A 23,579-nucleotide genomic window follows, 5' to 3' on the forward strand; every position below is an offset into this window, starting at 1 on the left:
ATTGATTTGTCCATATCTGACCTAAACATGGGTTGAAACAACCCAGCATTTTTTTGAGTATAGCCTACTTATTGAGTGAATAAAGTATAGCGTTATTTGTCTTCAGTTAAAAACAATTAACTTGTTGTGTTATGCATTCAGTTATTAAAAATCATGCAGAAAGCCTGCAAAGAGCACTTGTTTCCTCAGTTTCAAGCGATGGTGTGAGACGACCTCTGTCACTTTGGGTAGGCCTATTAGTCATTATGATTATTAAAATTCATAATCATTGTATTAAGTTTTCATTACCACATTGGTGCATTTATATTCCACATTAGGAGTAAAAAACCTTAATCTGGGTGTGCAAGCTGACGTAGGTGTTCGTTTATGGATGACAAATGTCAAAATTTTACAAATGAATCTCATAATATATGCCAGCAGGCAGCAGCCATATCACCCTGTAGTCCAAGACTGGTTGCCCACTAAAGCTAAGCAGGGCTGACTCTGAGCCTGGTTAGTACCTGGATGGGACCTCCTGAGAAAAACTAGGTTGCTGCTGGAAGAGGTGTTAGTGAGGCCAGCAGGGGCGCTCACCCTGTGGCCTGTGTGGGTCCTAACACCCCAGTGTAGTGATGGGGACGCTATCTGTGAAAGAGCACCGTCCTTCGGAGGAGACGTTAAACCGAGGTCTTGACTCTCTGTGGGCATTAAAAATCCCAGGATGTCCTTCGAAAGAGTACGGGTTTAACCCCGACATCCTGGCCAAATTTGCCCATTGTGTGTTGGGCGTTCTGGCGCAATATGGCTGCCGTCGCACCATTCAGGTGGATGCTGCACATTATTGGTGGTGGCATAAATATATATTTTTTTCCACAGGAAAAGCGCTTAAATGTGTCATTTTGGTCATCAAAGTAAAGTTTTAAGGGATACAATTATTGACTTCAGGGGACGACATTTTAGTTCATTTTGATTTCGAAAAAAAAAAAAAAACTTGGGAAAACGAATACAAATGATTAGAATCGTCCATGAATTAAGCTTCGCGGGCGAACACGTGACGTGAACAAGTTTGCTGAACGCAGCGCGCGAACAACGCGCACAGACAGATTGCTGGACGGCGAGATTTTGCTGTAATTTATATATATATATATATATATATATATATATATATATATATATATATATATATATATATATATATATATATATATATATATATATATATATATATATATATATATATCAGGTTTGGCTGCTGGCATTTTAAACCAAAACCGACTGGACCACGTCGAGAATGCAGTGAGTAAGGCACAATGACTTATAATATAGGCTTTAGGCCTAATGTATGTGGCTCATTAGTATTCAGCTGCTGGCTAAAATGTATATGTAGTTCATTGAGCGTTCAATTATTAAAAATAAATATGCCCACCCCTATCTTTCTACATTATGGTGGGTTTTCTGAAAACCTGAGATGCATTGCAGCTGTGTTAATAATGTCCCTTGAGTGTTAACTGGTTTGATACATGAGTCTCTGCCTTTAGTACCATCTCAGTTTCTTTCGTAAGGCCAATTTAAATAGGCTCCCTGTAACCTGCTACGTCAAGCCGGCTTGTCTTTTGTGGTGTTAAGACAGTGGTTTGTGGGGTCGAGGGAGAACAAATGGAATATTTTATCAAAGTCATTCTGACTGAAATGTTTCAGTGGACATTTGCAAGTCAAATACTCTGTGGGATCAAGGGGCTTGAGTGCATGCGTCTTGGGAAATGTTTGACGGCTTTATTCTGATGCTTTATACCTCGACCTCACATTATATCAATGACTTTGGTTTGATGCATCAATTAGATAGTATTTATAAAAAGCCCAAATGAAGTCTTGATTCTTATCCATGGCATTGTATTTGAGGAAGTGTGTCCCCAAGGTCCTTCAACTCATAAAGGGTTGATTGAAGTGGGGAGGCTTCATAAATCCTTGTAAATCCATTCCTGGCGCTGAGACTTTCCTCTCATTTTTATAAACACCTGAAGCATTGTTATTTTAGCCGCTGGATGAAGTAGCCTAGCTCTCCTCTAAGTGCTCCATTTCTTCTCTCCTCTGTCTTGTTTATAGAAGTGCTATTCGTCTGTTGCTAGTCCCTGTCCAGAAAGCCTCATTTGTTTAGTGCTAATCTTGAAGAGGGAGATTTTGTTGAGAATTATAGGCTTGTATATGAGTCTTATCACACAGCTCAAGGACTCTGGCTGTAAAATGTCAACAGACTACCCAGTTGGCTGAACTACCTCACATCCATTAAAAGGACAGTACACCCAAAAATGAAATTCTGTCATTTACTCAACCTAGGGTCAGAAATGAATGAGGTGTTGTTTGGAGCAAAAATGCCCCCCAAATTCAAGCTAAGCTGCACAATTTTGCTAAATCTATTATGGCTGTCGCATTTTAAGTCAAATGTACAAATGAATTAAAGGTTTTACACATAGTATTGACCATTATAACCAGTCACACACGTTTATGTTGAGCTAATGAATGAATGGCATAAATATGACATGCGTTTCTCCACAAAAACATTTTTTATGTATTCTATTAATAATTCCGGACCCCCTAAGGAGGTATGGTGGTGGAAAAAATATAAGATGAGATGAAAGAAGAAGAAAAAAATATATAAGATGGGAGGAAAATAATACGGCAATGATTTTGCGGTCTCTTGAAAATGTTTTGCGTTTCCCCAAGAAACTTTGCGCTCGCAAAAATGTTTGTGTTCACTCGCAAAACTTTTATGTTCTTTGTGAGTTGAAGTTTCTCGGGGGAACGCAAAACATTTGTGAGAGAATGCAAAAGCATTGCCAAATAATAATTTTTCCTCCATCTCATATTTTTTTCTTCAACATGTCCCTTTAGGGGCTCTGTAAATAATCATTACTATATATATATTTTTTTATATTGACTATTTATATTATGCAATTGTACTGTAAATACATGTATGCCACCTTTGAGCTGCATTAATCATAACTGCCATGCCAGATGCTACTTCTGTTTCACCTTTGAAGTTTAAAGATGGCTTTTTTTGATGTTGATAATTTTATTGGTTATTATTTTTTAATTGAAGTGATTGGTTAAAAGTAAATGACAAAAGACAACACAGATACATTTAGTTAAGTAGAAAAATGACCATTATAAATGGCCCTGGAAGTCAGACTTTTTTCTTCTTCTGCAAAACACAAAATATTGAAAAACAATGGCGGCTGCCACAATTTTTCTGTAAAATGGTTAAAATATTAGTTGGTTTTCACTAAAACCAAGAAAATGACTTGGAAAAGGACATTTTGCTTATACTTGTGAGTGCTTTATTAAGTGCTAAAGTCATTTATGATGCACTGGTGTTGTACTGAATTAAACTTGTTTTGGAACCACATGAGAGTGAGTAAGTGATGGCAGAATTTCCATTTTTTGGGGTGAACTGTCCCTTTAAACATGGGTGTCTGCAAAAGTGAAGGTTAATGATGGCTACTGGCACTGCCCACCTCACTAGATTGAGGACTCAATCAAATGCCCCCCTCCAAACTCCATACTCGTAAATTTTTTCTACCCAGTGTGCCCAGCATGCTGCTAAATGTCAGTTTAACTTATGACCTTGCGGTAGAGGACCATGTAATGTAAGAGGGGAGAATGCGAGGCTCTAGACTAGAGTCTAGACACCTGTGAAACAAGCCGCCTGGTCACCCAGCAAAAAATATAATCCCAATCACAGAAAAATCACTTTCAGTTTGCACCTGTCTAATTATCCTCTTATAAACACGAACAAGTGCTTTTCCTCTCCAGGGTGTGCAGATTCACTAGGGGAGGTGGAATATCTCGCTTTTCTTTTGATTTCGTTGTTTCTGTCATTAACTTCCCACAGCGTCCTAAGAGGATGTTTTCAATCTTGTACTCTTTGTGTTTCTTTGTAATGAGAGAAAAGAGCATTTAACAGGGTTCGATCACATTCTTGAGCTCGAGCTGCTTAGCTCTGATTTCACTCCCTCTTCAGCGCTGCATGTTCAGACAGATTGAACTCAGAGAGAGTGAACGAGTTCCTCAAGCTTTGCTGCACCTGCTTTCAAAGCCTTATAGGCAGATACTCACTGGAGAAGGTGACCCATGAGATTTCATTGGCTCTTTTCATTCTCCGTTTAATAGAACAGACTGGGTGAGAGACTTTTTAAAAGTAATATCACTCTCCATTTCTCACATGTCTCCCACTTTGGGAGTAGGCCTATACAGTACAGTGCATGGATAAAGGGAAGCCCTGTTCCAAATGGCATTTTTAATGTGGGCTTGTTGTCTCATGGTTTTTGCTAACATTCGGTCCTGAGGCCACTAATGTAGAGTCAAGTCTTTGAGGTGAGTTCAAGTCAAGTTCTGAGACTTGACTTGAACTTATTCTTGAAAGACTCAAGACCATAATTTCTATTAGGGATGCATCAAGATTACATTTCTTGTAGGGGTGTAACGATTCATCAACTACATCGATGTATCGATTCATATTCTTAATGATCCAACTACATCGATCTGTGCTCGGCAAGTTATATCGATCTAGACATATATCGATCTAACATCGTTTTAAAAGGTAATGAATCGATTGTATCGATACTATGAAATAACGCATTGGATTTAAGCACGTCAGACTTTATAAGGATGTTTTTTTCTTAGCACTTTTAATGATAAAGGCGTTAAACGTTAGAAGTGATCGCCATGCGTGGCGCGCCAGCAGCAGCGCAAAGACAACAAGCAGCGCAAAGTCTCTCACCTCAGAAAGACTTTCCTGTCCTCTCAGCTGCTATACTGCAGTAGCGCGCACTCTTCAATTGCACGCGCAAATGCGGCGGCGCGCGCTGCAGGCTTATATCGTTTCACTAGCCTATATAAAGCACAAAACAAACTACAAGCATGCAACATCGTTACGTTTCAAATTAGAAAAAAAACGTGTTGTCCAGATTCAGTATCTGCGGACATGTCAGTGTCATTATTCTATCATTATTTTCATAACTTGTAACGAAATAAAGTCTCTCACCTCAGAAAAACGAAATCTCATGTCCTGTCATCGTTTTACTGTGCTCGTAGCGTGCACTCTTTAATTGCACGCGCATAATTTATTGATACCTGATTCCCTTTCAAGAATTTTTGGCTACAAAGTCACTGAATCGATTTCAAGTCACTGAATCGTTTCGGATCGTATCGTTCCAAATGAACCAATATCGTCCTTGAATCGTATCGACAACCACAAATCGCGATACGAATCGAATCGTTGTTAAAACGAATCGTTACACCCCTAATTTCTTGCCAATATTGATAAGCTGACAGTTGTTTTTATGTTGGCTGATAACCGATAAATGACTGATATTACAATTCTACACTCACCTAAAGGATTATAAGGAACACCTGTTCAATTTCTCATTAATGCAATTATCTAATCAACCAATCACATGGCAGTTGCTTCAATGCATTTAGGGGTGTGGTCCTGGTCAAGACAATCTCCTGAACTCCAAACTGAATGTCAGAATGGGAAAGAAAGGTGATTTAAGCAATTTTGAGCGTGGCATGGTTGTTGGTGCCAGACGGGCCGGTCTGAGTATTTCACAATCTGCTCTGTTACTGGGATTTTCACGCACAACCATTTCTAGGGTTTACAAAGAATGGTGTGAAAAGGGAAAAATATCCAGTATGCGGCAGTCCTGTGGGCGAAAATGCCTTGTTGATGCTAGAGGTCAGAGGAGAATGGGCCGACTGATTCAAGCTGATAGAAGAGCAACTTTGACTGAAATAACCACTCGTTACAACCGAGGTATGCAGCAAAGCATTTGTGAAGCCACAACACGCACAACCTTGAGGCGGATGGGCTACAACAGCAGAAGACCCCACCGGGTACCACTCATCTCCACTACAAATAGGAAAAAGAGGCTACAATTTGCACGAGCTCACCAAAATTGGACAGTTGAAGACTGGAAAAATGTTGCCTGGTCTGATGAGTCTCGATTTCTGTTGAGACATTCAGATGGTAGAGTCAGAATTTGGCGTAAACAGAATGAGAACATGGATCCATCATGCCTTGTTACCACTGTGCAGGCTGGTGGTGGTGGTGTAATGGTGTGGGGGATGTTTTCTTGGCACACTTTAGGCCCCTTAGTGCCAATTGGGCATCGTTTAAATGCCACGGCCTACCTGAGCATTGTTTCTGACCATGTCCATCCCTTTATGACCACCATGTACCCATCCTCTGATGGCTACTTCCAGCAGGATAATGCACCATGTCACAAAGCTCGAATCATTTCAATTTGGTTTCTTGAACATGACAATGAGTTCACTGTACTAAAATGGCCCCCACAGTCACCAGATCTCAACCCAATAGAGCATCTTTGGGATGTGGTGGAACGGGAGCTTCGTGCCCTAGATGTGCATCCCACAAATCTCCATCAACTGCAAGATGCTATCCTATCAATATGGGCCAACATTTCTAAAGAATGCTTTCAGCACCTTGTTGAATCAATGCCACGTAGAATTAAGGCAGTTCTGAAGGCGAAAGGGGGTCACAGTATTAGTATGGTGTTCCTAATAATCCTTTAGGTGAGTGTATATATTTTTTCCAAACAATTAATAACTAAAACACTAAAAACTAGAATCAATTGTTCTACAAGTGAATTTAGACCATAACATTATAATGTATAGTATGAGAAACGGTTATTAACCCTTAAATGCATACCTCGCGTCTTTAGTAACCCTTTTTTTTTTAGAAACAAAGCTTTTTTTGTTTCTGCACAACAATAATTGAATCTTTGAGGACTGAATAAGTAGCCTACAATTCACCTTTATTCCACAAGCAGGCAATGTCTGATATACAATAATGAAGTGACGTTTCACTCATAGGGCCCTATCATACATCCGGCGCCAGGCGTGACACAGGTGTTTTTTGCTAGTTTGCGCCACTACTTTGCGTCCTGCGCCACGTTGTTTAAATAGCAAATGCATTTGCACCCATGGACGTGCTGGTCTGAAAACGAGGTGTTCAGGCGCATTGTTGGCGCGTTGCTATTTTGAGGCAACTGAAACAGACTGAGCCATTGACCAACAAAAACCTGGTCTAAAGTCAATGGCGCAGTATTTTGTTTATTATTTAAAGAGCGCGTATGTAAATTGTAAATAGCGAGTCCGCCATGGCGCGAGTGCAACTGGCTTTTAAAGGGATTGGGAGATGAGACTCTGATTGGTTTATTGCACGTCACACATAAAACACACCCATTACTCATTAAGAGAATAGGGACAACTCTTTTAGACCATGTGCCAGCAAAACTTGGAATGGCCCAGTGATTTACTGCAGAGCAAGTACTGAACGCAATCAAATAATGAAAAAGCTGTCAGCGATCAAAATATTGATTTTGAAAATGATTGTTTTGAGAATATGTTTGAGATCTCGAATGAGCTCTCAAATGAGCCAGATGCTGAATGTAATGGGAATTGAGCTCTGCTGAGGACAGTGATTATGGTATAAAACATCTGCTTGGAAATGTCTTTGCAGCAATATACTGTTAACGAACATCCTGACACCTTACAGGCTGCTGAGAGCGAGATGAATATGTCAGTATGTGATGAGTGCTTTCCTCTTAATAACAAAATAAACGCACAACAAAAAAGACAGCAGTGAGAAAGCAGCAGTTAAGTAAGCATTATCCTGGATGTTGTATAAGCATTCGTTTCATGTGTCAGAGAACCCCCCCCCCCCCCCCCCCCATCGGTCTGCAGGCTTTCATAGACAACCTAGGAAGTACATTAAGAATTACATTATTTTGCACCAAAAATGATTATGCATCTAAGTGCAAAGGTAACCTGAATGTAAAAATAGAGTAAATGAGCATTCACAATTAAATCTCCATCAAAGAACGATACCATGGAATTCTTCTTGAAATCATCTATGATTAGCAATATGGTTTCAATATACAGTAGGCTACTCTACCATTCAAAAGTTTGGGGTCAGTAAGAAGTCTCATGCTAACCAAGGCTACATTTATTTGATCAAAAATACAGTAAAAAAAATTAATACTGTGAGATATTAAAATTTTTAAAGAAATGTTTTCTATTTTAGGCTAATATGTAATTTGGTTTTCTGTGATTGCAAAGCTGAATTTTTTCAGTTAAGTTTTTTCATTTAAATATATTTTTTTTTTTTGTAGGAGACAAGGTGGGAGAAAAAAGTGCATTGTGTGGTCTTCACAATATTAATGTGCATAAATCACCATGACGAATATATTATTTATTGATTTTGTATGATCAGTTACCTGTACTGTGATTTGTGCACGTTATTGCAAGTCGTTTCTGTAAGAATGTAAGAAGAGACATCATTACTGCGCAGAGGCAATCATGTCAAGCTCAAAAGGCACAAAACCTTCACAAAATACAAATGCTCTTGTTTTATTTCCCAAGACAATGAGACTATTGCATTTTATATGAGCTCAGCTGGTCTGGGTTTTGTACGCGTAGTAAAAATGAAGTAAGAGAGACGTCGTTGCTGAGGTCACATAGGTGAATCCTTGACATTTTAACCTCAAAGCGTCTGGTTCTGATTTTGCAGAAGTCCTCTGTTTTCACACAGACCTGAATAACAGTCCACTCACGTTGACCACTCTTTACAAATCTTCTGGTGTTTAAAGACACCAAAGCTGCTTATGAAACAGAAAAACTACAGTAAACCATTTGATCAGTGGGGCAAAGTGATCTCTCAAGCGAACTGTAGTTTTTGAGACGAGACGTGATTGCAACATGATTACAATGCGGCGAGGAGCGTAATTTACCTGCAGAGTGTGCCATTGTGTTTGTCCTGTGGCATACACCCACCCTTTATCAGGGAGAATAATGGCCTCATCAGTTCTCGTCTTTCTTGCCTCTGCACAAGCGTGAATGTGCCTTACTCTATGGGGTGGAGAACTGGGGAAGATGCGGTATCATTTCACTCAGAGAGAGGCGTTTTGTTAGGGCATGTGATGAGGCATGTTCGACGTCTCGAAATCATGCATCTCCCCCATGAGATTGCATTGAGCTCACCTTCGGGCGGTGCCACTATCAGAAATAGTTTTCCTTTATCTTCCTAACATAGGGAAGCTGATGTATCCATGTTCCAAACTGAATATAACAGCCTAATTGGCTTCCGCATACATGCTGAAGGGCACTTAGATACATAATCATTTTTGTGAGTAATGTTTCCTGTTATGTTTTCCCTTTCATTTTCTTTTTCTCTTACACCCCTGTCAGCTTTCTCTCCCGTTCCCTCTCGGTATCTTTTTCTCACTCAAACACAAATAAGCACAAATGTGCGGTCGGATTTCAGATGTTCTCAGCGTCCCTCGTGGACATCAGGGTCCATATGGCTGATCCATCATCATCGTAGATGCCTGAGAGAAAGGAAACTGGAGTGGTCAGAATCTACTTCATTTAATTGCTCATTGTGTTTTGTTTCGTAGTATTTGAGTGTTTATTCAAGTGGATTTTCCCTCTAGGACTCGTGGCTTTTTGTTTGAAATGTCTTATTTTTTATTTTTTTATTTTAAAGCATCGGAAGAGGAGGACCGTAGGGGCTTAGCCTGATTACGTGTTAGGGGCCGTATTTGACCATGCCTTTGCAGCTGTTTGCTAGCTGTGGAGAGAAAAGTGGCTTCAAAAGACTAACTTTTCAGTGGGGAATAACATAATGCAGGTTTCTGCCTCCTGTGGCTCTGTAAACAGACACTGTTAACTGCTTTGATTTTTTATACCCCACTTTTTGTGCTCGAGACCAAGACTGTTAATATGTTAGGCCTTGTATGCATAAATGCCGTGTGTGGATTGGTGAAAATGAAATGGAGGGATTTGTGAAGAAAAATAGAGCTATCTGCTCTGCAAAGACAGATCAACAGAAACCAGCCACACATAAGTGGATTACTGCGGTTGAATTTAATTGTGACATTAGTGAAGAAGGGACACTATCTGATCATATAATGTTCTGTCTGAAGCTATATGGTTTAATTTGGTCTAATTATGTTGTAGCGCTGAACCTTATTGGTGTCTGGAGAGTCTGGGTTGTCAATGTAATATTGATCCTTTGTCCTTATTGCCTTGTATTTTCCATTCATACTGGACATCCCCGTGTAACCCCCACTCCAAGTTCTGAATGCTAAAGTTTAACAAAGTGTAGACATTATGTAAATTCATTGATTAATATAACTTTGAGATCGCGATGAAAGAGTGAGTTTTTAGTGATTATAAAAGAGCTCTTTGCGTGCTGTCTAGGCAATAATAATTAATATAATACATTCAGAATTTGAATAAAACTTTTGTTTTCCATGCTTGACAAGTGGCCACGTGTGCATCAATAAATAGGCCAATCCACATATTAATGCGGGATTCACTCTTGAAATTGCGATAACTGACTAACATAGCAAAGGAAAGGACAAAAATAACGTATCTTGTCTTGAAACTATTTAATGGAAATCTAATGGAAATCTGGTTGGGCAACTGTGGTTTTATGGTTTTTTTTGGATACAATCCTGGACATCCCTTTCAGACAGCTTCCTCTTGTGTCTACAGTTACTGCAGAATTAAATGTGCACCTCGACTCAGCTGTTTCCTCCAAAACTGTTCGTCGGTTTCTCCATTAAAGGAACACGCCGACTTTTTCGGACTTTAGCTTATTCACCGTATCCCCCAGAGTTAGATAAGTCCATACATACCTTTTTCATCTCCGTGCGTGCCGTAACTCTGTCTGACGCACCCACCGCTAGCCTAGCTTAGCACTAAGATTACCTTACCTTACCTTAAGATTTACCTTGCCTCCAGTCTTTGTGCTAAGCTATAGGCTAGCGGTGGGTGCGTCAGACAGAGTTACGGCACGCACGGAGATGAAAAGGGTATGTATGGACTTATCTAACTCTGGGGGATACGGTGAATAAGCTAGTCCCAAAAAGTCGGTGTGTTCCTTTAAGTCAATGTTCCTGGTCGGTAGGGTGGTCCTTATTTTTAAAGTCTCCAATTGTCATGCGCTTAACCCTTTAAATTGTTCCTTTATATAAGAAAATACAGCATGCCAATTTTTATGGCAGTAACATAATAATGACTGGTAGCTCAACAGCTTTAAACTTTCTGAGATTTTGATGATTTTCGTAAAAACAGATCATTTGAATTGGTATTGTACCTGGCTAGTAAAATTCCCAAAAAAATCTCCATAAGAGCATCTAATGCACCATATATTCCTAAATATGTATTTTAGATACATATCTCAGTTTACTTATTGTAGAAACTAAATCCAAATTAATCCATCCATGACCCGGTTTAGCAGATTTACCTGGTGGAATCAATACATATTTCTATTGATGATCACCTTGGTTATTGTTTGGGTTTAGAGCACATTTTTTGGTTTAAAAAATTACATTACATTCCTTGAAATTGACCCGGAACTTTGGCCGAATCAAGCAGATTATCAGGAGGCACAGGCAACCATACATGCAATGAAAGTAGTCATTGATCACGCCGAGAGAGGAGTGGCTCTGATTCAAGAATACAATGGCTATCTCACACTCTGAAGAACAATTGCAGTTTCTCCTTCATGTGGTGGAAGATCACCGACAGATCTATCCAGACTGCAAAAAGTCAACACTGGCTGCTGAGCATCAGAAATGAGGGATTGTTGAAAATGTTGTGCTTTTTTTGAGATTGTTGTCATGTCAGTGTTGCTCTGATTTCAATAAAATGTGGTTCATTTGCAGCAACTTTTAATATTACTTGCATATCACAATAACGCCGCACAGCTTAACATAGGCAATCTTCCACATGATTGAGCTACCTCTAAGTTTTTTTGTCAACATTTTTGCATATTTCTAATTTTGAAGTTAAAAGGAACAGTTTAAAAGGTTAAGACACTAACATTTTGCACAAAAAAAAATTGGACTTGATAAGGACCACCCTACTGGTCGGTCTGCTATAGCCCAACCTTTGGTCACTCCTGCCAATGCCAAATGTCGTTTTCAATGGTGCTAACTGTGCAAATCATAGGCTGTGGACAATGTAAAACATGTTTTGTTCTCTGAGTCCACCTTCACTGTCTTTCCCATATCCGTGGGAGTTGTGGTGTGGAGAAGCCCCAGAGAGGCTTCACACCCGGACTGTGGCTGCCCAGTGTGAAGCACAGTGGTGGATCAGTGATGGTTTGAGCTGCAATATCATGGCATTCCCTACTGTGCTTGATGGTCGCCTCACTGCCAAAGACTACCAGATCAGGCTGGAGGATTCTCTGTGCACCTATTGGTTCAAACGTTGTACCCTGAAGGGGGTGCCATAAATCAGCATGGTAATGCACCAATACACAGCCAGACTTCTGACAGAATGGTTTGATGAACATGAAAGTGAATTTGAACATCTCCCATGACCTGCACAGTGACCAGATTTTTTTTTTTTTTTTTTTTTGCCACTTTGGGGAGTTCTTGAGAAGCAAGACGAGAAAACTTTTTTCCTCTACCAGCATCACAGTGACTTAGCCACTGTTCTGGAAGATGACTGGCTCAAAATCCCTCTGGCCACTGTGAAGGACTTGTATCTGTCATTCCCAAGACAAATTGATGTTGTATTGGCAGCAAAAGGAGGCCCTACACCATACTAATAAATGATTGTGGTCTAAAACAGTTTTAATTTCATTGCCCAACAATGTCACAGGGACTTGTTCTTCTTTGACTTGTTTTTATTTTTCATGTCATGGAAAGTATTTAGTTTAGTTTAGTTTGTTAGTTTTTATTTTAAGTTTAACTAAAAGTTATCAATTTGTTTTACTTGTTAGTTTTCAATAAAAGTTGATTTTCAAGTTCACATGAATTTTTTTAACAAAAAATAGTGCTTTTTAGTTGTTGTTGTTGTTTTTTACTCTCCTCTTTCACAGAAGAAAGGAATCCATATGGGGTTGAAACGACATGAGGGTAAGTAAACGATGACAGAATTTCCATTTTTGGTTGAACAAATCCTTTAACAGCATTTCATTCCTGTGAGGAGACTACTCCAGCATACCAAAGCAAACCTCCCCCTGAGCATACATTGACTCTAACCTTCATTTTGTTCTAATATTTCCTCTCAAGCCCAAGCTTTACTTAAAATAAATAAATACTAAGATACTAAGGGTCAGGACTTTGTGTTGACTGGCAGGGCTAATCAGCACCGCTGCCTCTCTGCCAGTCAACCTTGTATCGAATTTGTAACAGCATAATCCGTTTTACGTTAATGCAAAGGATAACAGGGGAAAATAGCTGTGATATTGAAACCAGACAGGCTCTTGTTTTCACAGTATTACTGGCACCGAGTCGAGGTTTCATTCATAATGCTTTATTGTGTGACGGCAGTTTTGAAATGTGCCCTCCTAGCGACAGTTAAAACGGATAGGGCAATGAGAGACATTTCAGGAGCTGTTCATAAGTTAAGGAGGGGAACCAGTGAAGCAGAGTGAAACTGAAATGAATGTTCCCCTGCAGAGGGGCTGCCAAGGCCACATCAGCGCAGGAAGGGCCTGTCGTTTAACAGGCCTTGGTGTCTTTAATTAGAATCTGTCCTAAACATACTGCCGGCGGATCTATGCATGAAACTTTGATCCAGCCTAGACTTTCCTCTGGTGCGTTGCATTCAGAGAGAAGTTTCTCTGGCATGTGCTGTGGACGTTTTTGGAGGCATGTAGACGCGTGTGAACGGGTATTGAGTGCAGCTAAGAATTTGCCACGAATGAACCGTAACACCTGTCTCACAGTCCGGACAATCGAAGGCTTTTTACTAATATTATTAAATGTATATTGTTCTATTTTATTTGTTTGTATTGTCTGTCTGTCTCTGTTATCAGTGATACATTCATAATTAAAAATTTTTAATTGTATGTTAAAATTATAATATATATATTTGATCCATTTATAAATAATAATTTACAATATGATGTTATATAATTAAAAACATGTATCTGCAATGTGGATAAAGCATGCAAAAAAGATGATGTAGCTACATTCTGCAGTTTAAGCACCATTTTAATCGTCTTTCATTGTTGCAGTTACTTCAGTATCTGACTTCCTGCTCTGGATGTTTTTTCTAAAGGTGTTTTGGCATAAACTCAGCCACTTTTGGTCGTTTCTCATTTCTAAAGGTTGGCACACTGGACGGAATGGACTCCAGTAGGCAGAGAAATTGATCTGATTTTCGTTCCTCACAAAAACAGTAGCTTTGAGATGCATTGGGACTCTGGGGCTGACCATTGTTTAACGCTTTTTACAGAGTAGCTTGTGAGCGGCTTTGCTGCCCCGCCATTCAGCAAAATAAACTCTACAGCCGTCTCTCTGCAGCCGACGTCCCACAAACCAGCCCCATTGTTCACCGCTTTCTAAACCTGTACCTCTCCCAAAAGGAAATTGCATTTTGCTCTGTGGATGAAGCATGTGAAGCCACTTGTGACTTTTTTAAACCAGGCTTAGATGGATCAGCTCTCTCTATAAAAAGACCAGCTAACAGTATATTACTCTCCAACACACATGCACATGACTCATCTGAAGAGTCTGAAACTCTCAAACTTGTTGTTGTACTTTTATCTTACAGAAAGTGAGTTGTCAGTGGAAAAATATAATTCCATTAAGCCCAGTTTAATTTAGCATTCAACTCAAACAACAAAAACTCCATCTTTTCATAGCTCTTTGCTGTAAAATTTTGTTTTTGTTTGCTGGGTCTAATTAACGCAAGAGGGCTTGTTGTTTTGTGGATTATCTTTGGCTTTGAAATCTAACCCTTAGGTTTTTGTTAGACTGAATACAAGCCTTAACATGAATGTTTAGCATCTATGTAGCAGAAGAACCACACATTAAAATGAAGGTGGTTTCAATCTCTCTTTGTGAAGTTTTTTTGGCTACCATCCCCAGATACTTAGGAACTCTCTTTAGGCCTGTCAGCCTTTGAGAGAATCGCTGTCTTCTGTCTTCCACGCCACACTTGAACGCATTTTGGATCTTTGCTCCCTTAAGAGGAAAGAGGAAAGGATGCAGCGATTGGGTATAAAGACTCTTCCTCAGTGCTCAAAGAACGGCCCAGTTTAAGTGCTCTATCATGGGACTGATGCCTTGTGCTCTACTTCCCCAATGATTCAGGTACCCGAAGGCATGAGCAGACTTCAAGGCCCGAATGAGACAAATTCCTATATGCAAAATGTTGCAATTGTTACATCCCATTTAATCATCAATATGATGCTATTTCAATATTGACATAATCATAAGACAACTGGCTTTCATTACCGGTGAAAATAGTTGACGTAAAACTGCTTGAACTGCATGCATGTGTATCAAAGCTGTAAAACTGAATGACATCCTGTAACCGTCTCCAAAGACCTGTCTGCATTATCCTCCTTCCCTTCCTCTTACAACAGTCTGGTAGTCTGAAGGCACTTGGAAATACAAAGACAATTCATTTAAAAAAATATCATAAAGAACTTCTCACATGCACATTATGCACATGCACTTGAAATATGGCATTTGCTGTCATCATCACCTTTTCCAGTGTTAAGCAATGGACTTTTTTGTTTTATTTCTATTTCAATTGTTAATGCAATCAAACCATAATGGGCAGAATGTGAGTATTGGCATGAGCTTATTGCCTCTTTCAGTCCTGAGAGAACAGAGGCTATTAAACTGGCTCTGAAAGAGAGCTGATGTGCCAGTAATGTATATCAGTTTTGGTAACGGATAGATGGATATTGGCCATAAGGGGAGAGAGTTGTAGTGATTATTTCTGGCACCATTATTGGCAGTTCTCAAGTCACTCGATGTACCTCATCCATGCATTTGATTAAGTTTTTAAATGATGGCTCAAGATTCAGATGGCTGTCATTGGAGGTTCTGCAGGAATGCAGTTAGCCATTGTCAGCCATGCTGTGGTTGGATTTCATACACTTGTTTTCAGGCTCAGGCAAATGTTAGCATGTTTATGCAGAGATTCACACATTGCATTTGAAAAATAATCCCATTTATTTTAAAGCAAAAGCCAAAGGGCACTGTGTTATCAGCTTCTTTGAATTCTTGGGAGACATTATGACAATGACAAGTAATCAATCCTCTCTTTCACACTCGGTAATGATAGTTCTCAGCTGCATTGGATTTAAGCCAAATCCTCTCATCTGATCCTATTGATTTACCAGACTGCTTTAATTGTGGAGGTAGTTTTAAAATCAGAGAGCAAATAGCTTTTATATTGCATCTTATTCTTTTATTTTCTTTCTTGAATTTGATGGCTAAGCTTTCTGTTCTTTTTCCACCTGTGCAATGACATTTGTAGATTCCACGAGCTAAAAAGTCAATTCAGTAATTGGAAATATGCCCTTTTGTTGTAAATCAGATTTTTGTTTACTTTGATTGTAGTTATGTGATGTAGTAAAATGAGTTCGGTTAAATATGTCCTGGTGTTTACTACAGTAGTGATTATTACTCTGAGTGCTCCTCACTCAAGTTGATGAATGTGAAGAGCAGCAAGGCTTTTCGCTGTCAGATGAAGAGCACTACACTATGAGGACCATCGAGCTGCATTATTAAAACTGCACAGTTAGAAAATATGATTTCAATTGAGAAAATCATTAGCCTCATAGCATAATTGCCTAAGTCATATTTCAATTTCTTTGGAAAACAAGAAAAAAAAAAAAATTACTTAGGCAATTATGCTGTGAGGCTAACGAAATGTTGGTTGCTTTGCAGATCTATGATTTAGCAATGTTAATTCCTCGGCCCCACCCAGATTATCTCTTTGAGTTTTGATCATGTTTTTGTTCAGCATGGTCAAGTCACCATCATTTTTCTGTGCTTTTTCCTCTGCATCACTGTTCCTTAATTTGATGTATAGCTGCTCTTGACAAAGCTGCCAGCATAATCCTATTCACCGACCACACGGCCCATTCTCCAAATTGTTCATCATTAATTTGCTGGATATGGCTCAATGGCCCCTTGCCTTTGGGTGCAGATTAAAAGATATCCGTCCAAGAAAATGTCAGTAGATTCCCTTTTGATTAAGGTGGGTGGTTTTCATTCACTTTAAAAGAAGTGCACCCTGTCCTTTGTGTATGATATTAATGGGTCAATTTGGCCCCCTAGGTTTTTATTACACCACTGAAATATGAAATTTTTCATGGATCAGATTTTCTGCTTGTTTTTTCTCCTCTTGTTGTTTATTTATTTTTCTTTATTATACTTTTGGGTGGAATATATTTTGTATATTTGCTCATCGTATCATCATGTATTAATACGCACATTTATTATGTAAACAAATACAATTTATATGAATACATAGATTCCATTCCATATACATTCCATTACTATTATTGAAATTGTTTTGTCAAGATTGCGAACACAAGAATAATAATAATGGCCTCCATATGTTTTAAGATATGGTTCTGATCTCCTGAATTAATCAGCGCTGCACATTTATCAATATGATTTGCCAAAGCTTCAGTTTCAAAAAGTTATTACGCAGACTTAATTTGAAATGCTGCCATTCTTTTAACTCTGATTCAAAAAAGCATTTCCCCATGTTTTAATTTACAATTTTCTTTCGTATCTGTGCAGGGGCAACATCAGAAGTGTGCGGCCGGGCAGAGTAACATTGCTCATGTTCAGCACAGTGATGTTTTAAATTGGACCACTTCTCAAGAATGCTTGTTTATGAAACCATCATTAAATATGCCACTGAAGCCATCTGTTTGCATCCCATGGCGCTCTGATGAAAATGATCAAATTAGAGCTCAGCGAGTAACAATACTGGCATGTGTGACTCTAGTGGCTGTGCCAGACACTAACCTTCTCTTTTTGAGTGTCATGGAAGCCTGTTTAAAGAGAGTAAATGACAACAGAAATTAACCAGCAAAAGGCGTAAGTCAAATGCAGCTGTCTTGTTAGGCATCTGGTACAAGAAAACCCGCTGGACTGTGTGTGAATATGTGATGTCACAATGCAAATTGGAAAGTGCTGCAAATGAGAAGCTTGGATAACCAATCTGGATGATTGATTCACAAACATTTTTGTTTTTTGTCAGACAGATTTCTTGTCATTCTGAAGTTGTATGATGACTTCTTTGGGATGGCATTACTTAATATCCCATCTTTGTACTCTTAAAATAGCATATGGGAAGGAATGCCTCATCTAAAACTAGGCGCCTGGCAAGGGAATATCTGTAGCTGCTCTCTCTTTTCATGTGGAAAATTACATGGCATCTCAAATGGTACAGTCAGAGTCTGAGGAAAGCGCTTGCCAAGCGTTGACAGATCTTCTGCTTCTCTTCATTTCACATTGGTGTTATCTCACTACACACAAAATCTGGGGCGGAACCGAGCACCACATGTGGCATGTTTAATTCAGGGCACCATGTTCCTGTATATGTGTGGTGGGTTAAAGAAATGTGACACTGGTTCTCATTTCTTAATGATTGCATACAAGTTGCATACTTTTTATGTAACTTTGAAATTAGACATATTGTTGAGTCACTTAGCCTAGTTTTTTTTTTTGGACAAAAAAAAAAAAAAGAAAAAGAAAAAGGTTTTAGACCACAATAATTTATTAGTATGGTGTAGGGCCTCCTTTTGCAGCCAATACAGCATAAATTTGTCTTGGGAATGACAGATACAAGTCCTTCACAGTGGCCAGAGGGATTTTGAGCCATTCATCTTCCAGAACAGTGGCCAGGTCACGGTGATGCTGGTGGAGGAAAACGTTTCGGACTTGCTCCTCCTAAATACCCCAATCTGGTGATTGTGCAAGCCATGGGAGAAGTTTAACTTCACTTTATTGTTCTTCAAACAATTCTGTCACAAGTTATTCTGTGGTGACTTATACTGATACATGGCACCCCCTTCAGGGTACAATGATTGAACCATTTTGTGCACATGATCCTCCAGAATGATTCGATAGTCTTTGGCAGTGAGGCGACCATCAAGCACAGTAGGGAATGCCATGATATTGCAGCCCAAACCATCATTGATCCACCCTTGTTCTTCACTTTGGGCAGCAACAGTCCAGGTGTGAAGCCTCTCTGGGGCTTCTCCACACCACAACTGAAAGACAGTGAAGGTGGACTTAAGCCGAGTTTCCTCCTAAATTACGCGGAACAATTTGTCCCAGGAACTTTTTTTCCCCCAGACCTGTTGCTAGCCGCGTTTCCACCGCGGTCTAAAATACCGTGAAGATTAGGCAAATAGTCCGGTTACGTAGGACTGCGCGCCACTTTACAGTTCCCACTGGATTTCATCCTCTGAATTTAAGCTTAATAAAGCCTGAACCTCGTCGTCGGTCCATCGGTTGTATTTTTTAAACTCCATTGTTGATTCGAATAGCAGACAACTGTTACTGCACGCACCGCAACAGATGGTGGTTGAATAAAATGCTGCGTGGAGTCAACCAATCAAAATGCGGCATGAACTCAACCAATCAGCATGTTCAGTGCCCAAGTCCACCCCTGAAAGTTCCTGAACTTTGAAAAAGTACTACCTTGCGAGCAGGGACTTTCAGAGGGGGAAATATTTACCCGAAACTTCATTTAGACCCTGGTTCCTGCGGTGGAAACGTGGCTTTAGATAACAAAACATGTTTCACATTGTCCACAGCCCAAGATTTGCGCTGGTAGCACCATTGAAAACGATATTTGTTATTGACACGAGTGACCAAAGGTTTTTGCTATAGCAGCCCGACTATGAATATCGACTCTGTCGAATAGTTTTGGTGGAAACAGTTGAGTGAAGGTGCGCATTTAATTCTGCAGTGAGTAGTGCAGCTGTGTTTTTTTGGATGCAATCCGGGTGAGTACCCAGACATCCCTTTCAGACAGCTTCCTCTTGCATCGACAGTCACTCCTGTTGGATGTGGTTCGTCCTACGTCTTGGTATGTTGACTTTACCCTGGATACCATAGCTCTCGATACACAACAAAGACTTGCTGTCTTGGTAACATATGAGCCAGTGAGACACGCACCAACAATTTGTCCCCTTTTGAACTGTCTCGCATTGAGTTGTGTGGATTGCAATATTTTATGTACAGCTGTGCTATTGCTCTGCTAATTCAACCTTCACACTCTGCTCTTACTGATGGAATGTAAAGTCAGTGAAGTCATTTTTTCACGTTTTATGTTGCTGCCTTATGTTAAACTACTTTAAACTACTTTTTTTCTACACTCTATACACCATAATGACAAAGCATAAAAAATATTTGTGATAACTGCAAATTCATTAAAAAAAAGCACTCAAATAATTACATTGCATATGTATCATATACCCTTTTCTGGAACACTTGAAATTTACCCTAGGGAGCATTCCAATTAAGTTAACCTGATGCAAATTCAGTTGAATGTGTATGATTTGGAAAGGCACACATCTCAATAAAAGGTATAACAGCTGAAAATGCATATCAGAGCAAAAACCAAGCCATGAGGTCAAAATAACTGCCTGTAGAACTCTGGTTGAGCTCCATGAACATAATGGAAATGGGCGTATAACCTTTCTCAGATTGATGGCAGCAACAGTTGCTTCTTTAAGATCATTGCTGATGTCTTTTCTCCTTGGCATTGTGTTAACACTCACCTGAATGCTGTGTATATATATAAAACCATAGAATTCAATAGGGTTTCCTTTCTTTTTCACATGACTGTATATATAACTATGTACAAGTTAAAAACTATGTACGTTACTTATGTGCTCAGAAAAGTCGTTTTGGTGTTTTATTCAACAACATTTCTACTTCGAAGGCGAGCAGTAGTGTTTTTTTCTTACAAATGGCTTTATGGTTTTATAAAAATAAAATGTATGGTTTTATTCTACACTCTAAATTTAAACTTGTCATTGAATCATGCTTTTTACACAGGTTTTATGCACAAACATGAGCACATCGGCATGCCAAATGGATTGTAGGACATGGGGGCTTGCTAAAGATGAGACAGACCCGAGGCCCTATTCCCTTCGCCTGTTTTTTTAATCACGAAGGAGACAGTGACTCAGTAATCAAGGGAAAAGCACCAAGCCCCTTTCCTGCAAAGATCCAGTGGCTAATTAATGGAGTACTTTGAAAGGGTTAGCTGTTAGCCCATAGGGATCCATAAATCAGAATTCCCTCCTGCACGCTTTCCTTATAGATCCAATGTCAGTATGGATGCAAAGAGGCTGGCACACCCTAAACTTGTCACTCATTCACATAGAACTACGCATGAGACGCATCTGAGCCCAAACCCATTAGCAAAATGGATTTAGGAGAAAACGAAGGACGTCTGGACACAAGGAAAAGAAAGCCCAGAGGAGATGAGAAGACTCCCGAGAGGACAGTTATGCTCTCTCAGGCCTCTATTACTCAGGGAAGGTCAGCAAAGTGTTTCTGACACTGAAGGGGGGAAAAAAAGAAACTGAAAAAGTCCAATGTACTGTACAGCGCTGGAGTGGTGGCCTCAGCAAGTCATTGAAGCAAGAGAGATAATCCAGTTAAAATGAGAAATGTGAATGTCAATGTCTCTCCATTTGTCTACATTAATCCATCGGTAGATCCATATGCACTAATGGTTAAAGTGATTAGGATTGATATTTTTAAAGCTCCAGTAAAGCCACCAGATGCACTTGCGATATCGACAGAATGTTTTATCTCTTTGCCTAAACCGGTAACCCTTTTGAAACCCTTTAAAAATAGGAAGGGTCATGTGCTCATCGTTGGCTAAGTATAGGTGCATATTTCATACCTAGAGTGTTATCCACTGGGTGTTGAATGGGAAAGCTCACTAATCTGGCACGGTGACTGGCCTTTGTCTAGTTTCACACAACCGGGGCATGGCATGTTGAGAACCTCCCACTGAGGGATCTTTCAACCTTTCAACTCTATATACCACCCACACTGAGACTCTGTTGCCCTTATTCCACAACAAGAGTACCAGATCTGGATCATTCCATGCACTTCCACCCAGGGTTGTGCACTGAACTGAATTGAAAATGCATGTTAATTTGAAATAAGGGGACGGGATGCAGAATTGCACATTTCAATGTAAGGGAGTAAAAAAAAAAAATCGATCAAACCGTAACTTTTAGCTAGAAAAGCCACATACGAACACTGAATTTTGCCTTGACAAGGTATTGTTTTGTACTTGACTAAGTATTGGCAAAGTACAGCTGCTCCAGCCACTTTATTTTCCTCATCCGCTTTAATAACAAAATCAGCCTGCAATCGCATAAAGACATTGAATTACAATACTGTTGAAAAGTTTGAAATATATATATATATTTATTTATTTATCAAATAGATTTTTTCAATTAAATGCAGGTCTTTTGTTCTTTCTGTTCATCAAAAAATCCTGAAAAAAATGTATCACAGTTTCCACAAAAATATTAAGCAACACAACTTAAGCAGCTTTAACACTAATAATTATTAGAAATGTTTCTTGAGCATATAAAAAATAGTTTTTGAGCAAGATTCATGTGACACTGAAGACTGTAAAGTGTTGCTGAAAATAATGGTCGCTGAAAATTCGGCTTTGTCATCACAGCAATAAATTACATTTAAATTATATTAAAATAAAGTTATTAAAAGTATTTTTGAATAATTTGAAATTGAACAATATTACTGATTTTACTTTATTTTTGATCAAACAAATGCAGTCTTGGTGAGCATAATAGACTCTTTTTCTTTTTAACCTTAAAAAACCCAAGCCCTAACTTTTGAACAGTAGTGTGAATGAATGTTAGAATGGGTTCTCAAAATATATATGGTGTATTTATTTGTGGGCAGGTTAAGTGGTAACAGTCAGCATTATGTCAGTGGTAACACTGGTTGGTTTTGTAAACCAGCACTCTTTGAATGGAAAGGGGGTAACTGAGACCCATATAACTTTAAGAATTGTTATGTCCCGCAGGCAGAGCTCAGCCTACTAAATTACAGACCTGTATGTTGCCCTCTACTATAAGAATAAGCCTCACTGAATGAAAAATAGTGGCATCATCGACGCACTTGAACTTAAAATCTCCAACTTTGATGTGTGGCTGATGTCCCTAAATTGTGAGTGTCACTTCTGGCAAGGTGTCTGATTAGAAACCTGAGATGATTTGCAGGAATATCTGTCTCTTTTGCTGGTTGTGGCTCTAAAAGGGCAGGGTGGAGCGTGCTGTAAATCTGCCCCTCTCGCTTACACCCCGGCCCTCCCTGGGACATAATCTTCTTTAGAGAAGTGCACTGCTAAACACCCTTCTTAAAAGGAAATGGGCAGCAGTTGTAACAACACCAAATCATAAAAAAATTATCTAGTCACATGACTTTCCAAGGTTGCCTGGGATGGATTTGAACACTACTGGAATGAAATGTGTTCTACTAAAACATCTTTGTCTGTATTTCTTTCTGGCTCTCTCACGTTTGTTGTCTTAATCTTTTCTCTTTCATTTCAGCTGGTGAAAGTTGACCGTTCACATTTTCATTCATCTATGATGGTTGATCAGCTCCGGACATGCGATCTGAGATCTGCCATCCTTTTTTCTGGAAGCATTCAGTTCCACATCCAGGTTTGTTTTTAAGCCAATCACCTGAGCTGTAAATGCCATGTGACTGATGAATCTTGAGTTG

Source organism: Rutilus rutilus, assembly GCF_951802725.1.
Source record: "Rutilus rutilus genome assembly, chromosome: 18".
Taxonomy (NCBI): domain Eukaryota; kingdom Metazoa; phylum Chordata; class Actinopteri; order Cypriniformes; family Leuciscidae; genus Rutilus; species Rutilus rutilus.